This window comes from Telopea speciosissima, chromosome 9 (assembly GCF_018873765.1).
Source record: "Telopea speciosissima isolate NSW1024214 ecotype Mountain lineage chromosome 9, Tspe_v1, whole genome shotgun sequence".
Lineage (NCBI taxonomy): Eukaryota > Viridiplantae > Streptophyta > Magnoliopsida > Proteales > Proteaceae > Telopea > Telopea speciosissima.
Window position 1 is genome coordinate 55299740 of NC_057924.1, and position 9997 is coordinate 55309736.

Sequence of the window (9997 nt, forward strand, 5' to 3'; positions counted from 1 at the left end):
CCAATTAAACTCTGGTTGTTGTGGTAATTTTGATGCGCTGGTTTGTGTTTTTGCCCTTAGTTCTCCCATATAATGGGTTTTTTTTTTTTTCATTTTCTATTTTTGCTAGTTGACTTGAAGATCTTAGTGTGCTCGGTTTTGTTGGATTCATCTAGTAGTAATGGGGAAAAAGGCTAAAAAGAAGACACGAAGCACTCAGAAGGAGAAGCCGGTTCCCTCTGCTTTTCCTAAAACCATTCCCCCGAACTTGAATCCAACGAATGGGATTGAAGGTGCTGGAGTAGTAGTTAATGAGAGAAAGGCATGTACCCATCTTAGTAAGGGTGTTGATTTGGGTAAAATTTCTTCAAAAATTGGTTCATTAGAATCTGTTAGGTGCGAAGATTGTAGGGAAGATGCGGTTGATCAGAGGTCAGGTAAGGGAAGGAGTAAAGCTGGGAAGAAGAAAGGAACAGGTCAAATGAATGCAAAGTCAGATTCAAAATCCATTTGGGTCTGCTTGGATTGTGGGCATTTTGCTTGTAGAGGGGTTGGTTTGCCAACAACTCTCCAGAGAGTTCCATTCTTGATTTCTGATTCAAGAACTCATCTTCCCCAAACCCTAAACGATTTGGGGAAGATGAGTTGCAGTTTTTTTTTTTTTTCCCCAGGTAAGGTCATTTTGGTCATTTTACCCTATCAAGGGGTAGAATGGTCCATCGATTTTTCAAAACTGGGATCTGTTATGTAATAACGTCTCTGTCTAACGGCAAGGACTATAATGGTACTTAGTTTGGAAAGCATGGGTGCACATGGAATTAGTGAAAGTTTAGGGGGGTAACTGTAAGTTTGGCCATTTTTAGGGGGGCATTTGGAAATAACCCTCTTTTTTTTTTGGTAAAACAACAATGGTTCAAAGTAGCTTTATTTTTTATTATTTCTTAGCTACATTTTGATCCCGAATCATTCCAAGGAATAAAAAAAAAGAACCGGTATAACAAATAGATTTACTCCTATTTTTTTATTCGAAGAAAAAAACAGAGAAGTAAGGAAATAGAAGTGTTATCATGCATGCCCATAAATAACGTCATATTCATTATTAATCCATAATAATTATTATAATATCCATTCTCATGAATAACACTAACCAAAAAATGTTGAAACCTATATTGACGAAAATCAAACACATTTTTACCTAAGATTCACTTTTCCAGTTTGGGATCTGGAAATTGTCTTGTTGTATATTTAACTTTTTCAAGTAATGTCAAGGAAATTTTCTATTTGATAGCCAACTCAAAATTCTCTGAAACCCAACAAACCATAACCCAAATCAACAACCATGAATGAAATAAAAATTTACTAAAGTTAGAATTGGCGTAATCTACAAGACTAGGTTTGAGTTCGATCTGATCAATATCTTATATCAACAAGGTTTAATGAAGATAGAACTCTGGGGTTTGGATCACCATATGACAGATAATTAACCCACCAAGTTTCAGGGTAAGCCGATTGAATACGAGAGAATTCGATCAATTTCTTCTTAGGTCCCGTTTGGTAACATTTTCGTTCTGGGAGAATGTTCTTTTCACAGAAGTGCTCTTTTTCGATTCTGTGTTATGAGAATAATCTCGTGGAATAAAACAACGTTTGGTAAAACTATTACATTTTTGTTCCACGAATAGAAAAAGAACAAAAATAGTGTTTGGTAGTCATTTTACAAAATCACTTCTTTTATACAAAAAAAAATAACATAAATGGCATTACGTTCATTATTAATCCATAATAACTATGATTATATTACTCATTATCATAAATAATACTATAATACTTAAAATTATTTATATTTATTTTGATAAATATCAATAAACAATGTATCCATGTCCTCAATGAACTACCATTAATCACTCAAACAAATAAATCCAACATAACTTGAGTATCCATGTCCTAAATAAACTACCATTAATAAAAAGAGTCAAGTAGCAACACACCCACTGCTGGCAAATTTTCTTTTTTCTGAACTTACAAAAGAAGAAAAAGAGAGAGTGAGAGAAGGGCTTCAACCTTCAAAGTTCAAACAATACTGTTAACAAAACTGGAATTGAGAGAATGGCTAGAATAATCGATGTGATTATTTAGCCCTCATATTTATAACTTGTAAGAAATAATAGAATTACATATATAGCCCCATCTAGCCGACCATGTTAGCTATAGGGAAATAACAACAGAAAAAATACCAAAAATACCCTTATAGAATCGGGTAACACATCTCAACAAATACAAACTCCAAAGTGTGTTGTCACAACACACAAAACATGCACTTACCTTCTAAAGCACACTCACAAGCATCACTTCTCTTTTGAACATGGGAACATCGGAAACTCTTTTTCTCATGTCCAGCTCTCTCCTTTCTTTTGTTCTTATTTTTTTTTCTTTCTTATTCTAATATAAACACTCTAGTCCAAGTCAAGATCATCCAAACACTCTTTTAATTAATGATTTTTAGTATGAGTAATTTACACCTTAAATTTTGATGACTCAGCTGGGTATGATCTAGAATTTGATTTATAATACCTGTTGCACAAAGAAAACTACTATTGAAAATGCAAGGTTTCCCTCTCTGCAACACCAAAACTTAAAAATGGAGACAAAGAACTCTCTTGAAGCTTTCTTGATTTCTCAATTGATCGAATCCCCTTTCTCGGGATATCAGTACTTAAAAACAACTGCAAATCACCCACATGAGCATGTGGTCTAAGTGGAATCAGATTTACCAACACAACCCAAGGCCATGCCCCTATCCCACCCCTTCCCTCCCCACAACACCCAATCCAGCCTATACCTTTGTTAGCAAATCAACCTAAGACAAGAAAGACCCCCCGGTAACCAAGGTAGCTGATTTCTGTAGGTACTGTGTTGGGTGAACCTAACTACGTTCAACTTCAGTAGGAATGGAACAACCCACTCAACAACTAGAAAACAGAGAAGATAGGTCACATTACCTATATTAATGTGGTGTGATTCAGATTTTAGGATGGAATCTAGAATCACAATGAAGTTTTGAAACCACAGTAGTAACCTGGATCAATTGGGTGGAATGAGGAAGACTGAGAAGTTTAACAGATTCCATAAATTTAATGTAGTTTCCAGAAATTGGATTATTCTGGATACACCAAACACAACCCCGAGGTTGTATTTGTGAGTAAACACTTTCATAAATTAAAAAGGATAACTGATGGTGAACTAGAAAGCTAAAACAAGAGCTGTAACTTGTCATATATTAAGTAAACTGGATAGGGACTTCAACAACAGTATAGTCCCACCCAGGTGACTTTTTCAAACCTAAAAATATTATGTTTCCTGTAACTCCAGTTGGTGCAATAGGCTTGCAACTGAATATTTCAAGTAACAGAGCAGTTGTTTGAACTTGTGATATATGAAAGATTAACCTCAGGCTTAAGACCAGAAATCAATAGATATTATTTTAACTATGAAGTTCGAATGGAAACCAAGCAACATGAAAGAAGATAAGAAAAAAATGCCCATAGGTAAACACCAAAATCGACTCACTTTTTGGAGATTGCAGATATGAACTAAACTTGGTTCACTGCTGATCCAACTTTCTCTCTAGTTTTTCCTGCAAAATCAAATCCCATAAGTTCAAGTCAGAAAAAAATTTGCAAGAAATCATATGACATTGCAGGGAATGGTATGGTATTTTTTGGGTTTTTAGGGTTCCCCTGCAACCCTGCGATCATCTATTTTTTTATGCAGAGAGGAAGAGAGATAGAATCATAAAGTTTGGCTGGGTTTTCTTCTTCATTTCTTTTCTTGGGTTTTGGATTTTCTAGTTTCAACCGAGTTTTTTTCGAAAATTTCAGGCAAGGGTTTTCAGAGAGAAATAAAGAAAGAACGCATGTTTTGGATTTCTTTTTATTTTCCATGGAAGAAACCCTAAACTCCCTGAAATCTCAGGGTTTAGAGATTCTGCTTGAGAGAGAGAGAGAGAGAGACACCTTCGTTATTGTCAAGTCCAGTTGCAGAGGGGGTCGTGCTAGAGAGGAAAGCTGATGTAACAGAGGATTGAAGAGAGAATGGAGTGAGAGGAGAGACACCCTTTTCAATCATGGAATCGAGAATGGCTATCGAGAATTTTTATTTTTTTACCCTTTTGATCTTTCATTTGGGCGGAAGAATCGAAGAAGCTCCAAATTGGTGTTTCTCAATTCCTGATCATTTTTTAACCGGTCCAGTCCGTGAGAACAAAAGATTGAACCTGTTTCTATTCTATATGCACTCTTGTATAACAAATGAACACCAAAAGTATTCTCCGGGAGTGTAACCAAACCGGACCTTAGTTGATAAGGTCATTAGTAGCATGAAATTAATAAGGAGAAAAAGTCGCGGCGCAATTGGTAAAGTACCTTAAGCGCACCACTAAACGCAACGGATGAATCTCAGCCATTGAGATTTATCCAGTTGATTTAAACCGTTCAATTTTCAATCGACTACCGGTTGTCTCACGTCTTCTTCCTCAGCGCTCTCTTCCTCTCTCTCTTCCCCTCTCTCTTCCCCTGCAAACCTCCCATCTCACGTCTTCTTCCTCAGCTCTCTCTTCCTCTCTCTCTTCCCCTCTCTCTTCCCTGCAAACCTATTTTCTGCAAACTCAGATAGAATCATTTAAAAAAAAAAAAACCCTCCATCTTCCCATTGATGAAATACAGGGAGTGTTGGCCAAACAATGGTCCAGGGATCAAACCATGGTTCCCTAAGGAGACCAAGATATTTATTCTTAGGGTTTTGCACGCCCTGGGTTAGCCCATGGTGTCCCATGGGTGCCCCATTTTAATTTTTAAGGCTTCCCATGGTCGCCCATGGGAACCCTAGTGCATCCCTGTTAGGGTTTCTCCTTCTCTCATGTGTCCCATAAAATTTATTATCACAGTAGGGACGAAGAAACTCATCCCTAGTCCATCACATGGCAAGGGGGATCCATCCCTAACTCAAATGCGCAGCGGAAAAGGTTGATTCGAGTTTCTTTCGCATCCCATAAATATTAATAATCAATAAACTGAAGGAATTAATGAAGAACTGCTAACCTGGTGAGCCTCAAGTGTTGCTCCTCCAATAGACAATGGTTCTTCCTCCAGCGAGCGCTCCAAGCAAACAGATCCGAACCTCCAATGGTGCTACCAAGGTTCTACACGCGGCCCCGGATGCCCTCAAACTCCTCAAGACGATCTAGGGTTTCACAAACCCTAACTCTCAAACACAGGTGAGAGAAGCAAGAAGAAGAAGAGAAATCACAAGAGGGAGAGAGAGAAACCAAAAACGTAGGAGAGAGAGTGTCTGCTCCAAAAACGTGGAGAGCTTCCTCTTCTGCGTTTTTTTGGTCCTCTATTTATAATAATAGGGTTTAATTAAATCCTAGATAGATTTAATAGAGCCCTAGTGAGAGTCCGACTCTCTCTCTCTCGTCTAGCGATTCTGTTTAAACTCAAAGTGCTACACAGTGAAGAAAGCAGAATCTAATAGGGAAAGTATTAATTAGATTCTTTATTTAATTATTAATGGATAATTACAATTAGCACCAAATCCATTAATTAAATAAAGAGCCAATTAAATTAGCAAATTCCAAACAACTCCCTATATGATAACAATTTATCATATACAACCCCTCCACTAATCAACACCATCATTATGGAATCTAGGGCATGTACACATGTACTGCCAAACCCCAATCCATAGTACATGTCCATATAAGAGCGTCTGTGCATCTGATCGGGTCCCGCAAAACTCGATAAAACACTTTATTTGAAATAACTATAAATAATGTATCATTTTATGTAAAATAAATTTTGCAAAACCATTTTCGAAATGGTACTGGATCCATATTCTGATCCGACCATGCACAGACAGTCTCTATCTTGGTGTTCCCCAATCGGACAGTGGTGACCGTGTTGGATAACTCCTTCACTCACAAAGTGTTCACGCATTCCCAGAACACCGGCTTTGACTCGCTTGAGTCTCGGTCATTGATGAACCAAAGAATGCGATCACACTTTGCAGTGACAGGTTCCCTCAGTGCAGGTGTCGGTGACACATGTCTATCCCTTCCTACATCCGACAAGAATACATGAGGGAATCGACAAAGTAGATTCTTCGCCAATGCACACATCAAACATGTGAGCACTCGCATTCGATACCTCGACATCACATGTCTAGGCATACCCAATGCGACGACCATATGATAAAGGTGCCCGCCCAAACCCTAGTCGTGACTACCATTTTAAGTATAACTTACGGACACATAATGCTCAAAAAGTTTATATCGCATGTGACAATATTAAACTAAAATGTATAAATGTTCAATACAAAGGTGAATCGGGTTGAACCGGACCGAACCAGGTTTGATGGACACACACTTGTCCGACAGGGAGGACAGAGGTGAGAGGGGCGATGGGAGCCACTGTGAACGAAGAAGAAGAAGAGGGTTTTTTTTTTTCTTTCTCAAAACCCTCTTTTTCCCTCGATTATCTCCCTTGAGATTTTTTATTTTTTTAAAAGACTGAAGAAAAAGAAGCCACTGGTATTGTCTCCTCCCACCTCCGCCCTCCCTGTGTATTGTGGGGTGGGAAGATGAAGTTTCTTTTTTTTTTATGAAAGGGGAGATGGAGTTTTTTGCATTTCTGTTCGGTTCCAAGTTCCCGGAGATTCAAGGGTCTTCAATTCCATTAATTTTTACAGGGTCTTGAAAAATCTGCTGAAACTCAGATCTGGATCTTCCAAAATCATCAGTCTAGGTTTACAGGGAGAGGGTAAAGGAACAATTGAAACACTAATCAATTAAAAGGAAACCCAGATCCAGATCTTCCAAAAAGAAACCCAGACGCAGAAACTTGTGAACAGAGAAGAAGAAGAAGCCGAAGAAACCTGCACTCCCTGCAACGAAGAAGAAACCTGTGAATGGAGAAGAAGAAACCTGCTCTCACGGTGAGCAGGTTTATGGGTTTTTTTATTTAATGGATAAGATTAAAAGGTCAAAAAATAAACGGTTGCGATTAGGACGTCGCGTTTAGTGGTGCGTTTAACGAAAATCATCGTCGCGCCGCTACCACCCACTCAATAAATAATAAGCAGAGTAATAATAACATGATGAAGTAAAAAAATTGAAAGACATTGAATTTTAAAGAGGCATATTCAAAGAAGATGGATTAAGCAAAGAATAATGAAGAAACCTGACCTGGAATAGAAGAATGATATAAACGATGAGAAGTATGATGAGAAAATCATAACCAAATTCTTGGCACCCAGCAACGTACGAAACCAATATTTATATATTCAACTATAAACTCTGAATTCTTAGATTTGACATTTAACTCGGATTTCAGTGCCTACTACTCCCGAATTCAGTTCCTAAAACCTAAATATGGAACCCAAAACTCAATTTCGTGAACCCACATTGTTCGATTCGATGTTCAGTTCCTGAATCCTGCAAATAGGCATCCTTGGAGCAAACCCATTTCAGTTCCTAAACCTTAAATATTGATTAGAAGTTTGATTATAGACAGGGAGACAGAAAGGTTGCTAAGAGGGGGACCTCAGGTTTACAGAATCGGGACTAGCAGACAACAAGGGTTTCAGTCATAAGGGTCGCGCACAAATAGAGAGAGGAAGGAGTTCGTACCCCGCACCAAAGAAGATAGACGATCTTGATTTCAATGGTACTCACAACCCGTGAAACCAAGCACTCAAGAAGACAACCATGAGAGCCTGAGGTGGGCTTTGTCGGTGTTGAGGCTTTTATCGGGAACACAAGCCTTGAGTTTATCTTTTGTTTAGAGTGAAGAAACACCTCATACCAAAAAAAAAGAGAAATACACCAAAATGGTTTTCTTTCATATATGTTCTTTGGGAGAGCGAACGTAGAGGCCATGCATGCGCTGACATATTGGGGGTGGAATTTCATCCTTTCATGGGAGTGGGGCAGCCATTTCGCCCCCCAATGTCTGTGCATGGCCTATGCCCCAAATAGAGAACATTGTCCCTATTGTCTTGTGTTCTTTTCATGTTTTTTCTTCTGGTTCAATCTTTCGTAACACAAAAACAAATTGGTGTTCTTACACTTATTTCCTTTGAAATTTTGATTTGTTTTTTTTTCCCACATTTTTACCCTTGTCCGTACCGATACACTAATACAGAATTAGTCAGGAATCGGTATGAATCTCCACTGATATGGCCGATCTGATATCAATTCCTCAAACCATGGTCAGTTGTGCCAAACAAAATTTTGTTCTATTATCATTCCCACGGAATAGAAGACCACCATAATCACTCCCCATGAGTGTTGCCAAACGGGGCCTAAGTACTTCCCGAATTGAACTTAGATTTTATCCACTCTACTCTTCATTCGAAGTCTTCATGGGGGGTGGAAATCTATTCTTGGAGTTCAATCTCTTTTTGAGAAAGGGAGTCTTTTTTCCAAGTAGATGATGGTCAAAGCATCAACCCATGGACTAATTATTGGATTCCTCAAGTCCATCCAAGCTCGACCCCATTCCCCCCTTCCCCCCTTCCCCTAGGGTCTCCTATATGTATGGCTCATTTGATCGATCAATCCTCCCATTCTTAGAATTTGGAGGAAGCGTTCCATCGGTGGTAAACGGATGTAGCACTCAAAATTTTAAGCATCCCCTTACCTATAACTTAGTGTATTGATAGCTTTGTCTAGCTATACCTGTAATGGCCTTTTCTTAATAGCTTCAACATATAGACTTGTAGAACACCATAATCACTCTCCATGAGTGTTACCAAACGGGGCCTAAGTACTTCCTGAACTCAAAGTTTCGCCACGCTACTCTTCATTTGAAGTCTTCATGGGGGTGGAAATATATTCTTAGAGTTCAATCTTTACTGAGAAAGGGAGTCTTTTCCAAGTAGGGGATGGTCAAAGCATCAACCCATTGATTGATTATTGGATTCCTCAAGTCCCTCCAAGCTCGGCCCCATTCCCCCTTCCTTGAGGGTCTTCTATATTCGTGGCTCATTTTATCGATCAATCCTTCAATTCCTAGAATTTGAAGGAAGTGTTCCATTGGTGGTCAACGGATGTAGCACTCAAAATTTTAAGCAGCCCCTTACCTATAACTCAGTGTACTAATAGGTATGTCTAGCTTTATACCTCTAATAGCCTATTCTTAGTATCTTCAAGATATAGATTTGTAATACAGAACTGTGATGCTACTCCATCTCTAGATTGGCTGAATATCTGGCATCTCCCTATGGCGCAAAAAACACAAGTGTTAATGTGGAAACTTTTGCATAACTGTCTCCCACTGCAAACTTATTATCTTCATAGGGATTAAATGTCCCAAACATTGCCTCGTTTGTTTTTTTTTTTTTTTTTTGGCCCTCTATGGACACTGAGTATCTATTCCTTTGGTGTCCATGAGTCCAAGAAGTGTGGTCTTGCAATATTCAAGAGGGAATATGGGGGGTTCCTTTATGGCTTTCCTTCGAATGTGCACATAGAAGTAAATGTGGCCACGACAGTTAGCATCCTTTGGCATCTGTGGACCACCTATGTGGATTGGGTCTTTAGACAGAAATATCAAAGTGTGGATAGTATTGTTCGAGCTTCTATTATCTTTGCAACTGACTATCTTCCAGACCATAAGGGTACACATCAACCTCAAGCTCTAGGATTAGTTGTTGGCATCCTCCTATGGAAGTGATAAAAATCAACGTAGATGGTGCTAGTCGGGGAAACCCTAGACTAGCGGAAATAGGGGGAGTTGGAAGGAATTCAATAGGAAGTTTCCTATTTTGATTATAGGCTGGTTGCAGAGTCATTCACGCTAGAATTGCAGAAGCTCTATCAATCAGGAAAAGTGTTACTCGTGCATCATTTAGAGGCATTCGTAATATTTGTGTTAGAAGTAACAATCTAATGATCATTAACTCCTTGAATGGGTGCAATTCTTCAACACCTACTTTGATCATAGGCTGGTTGCTGAGTCAT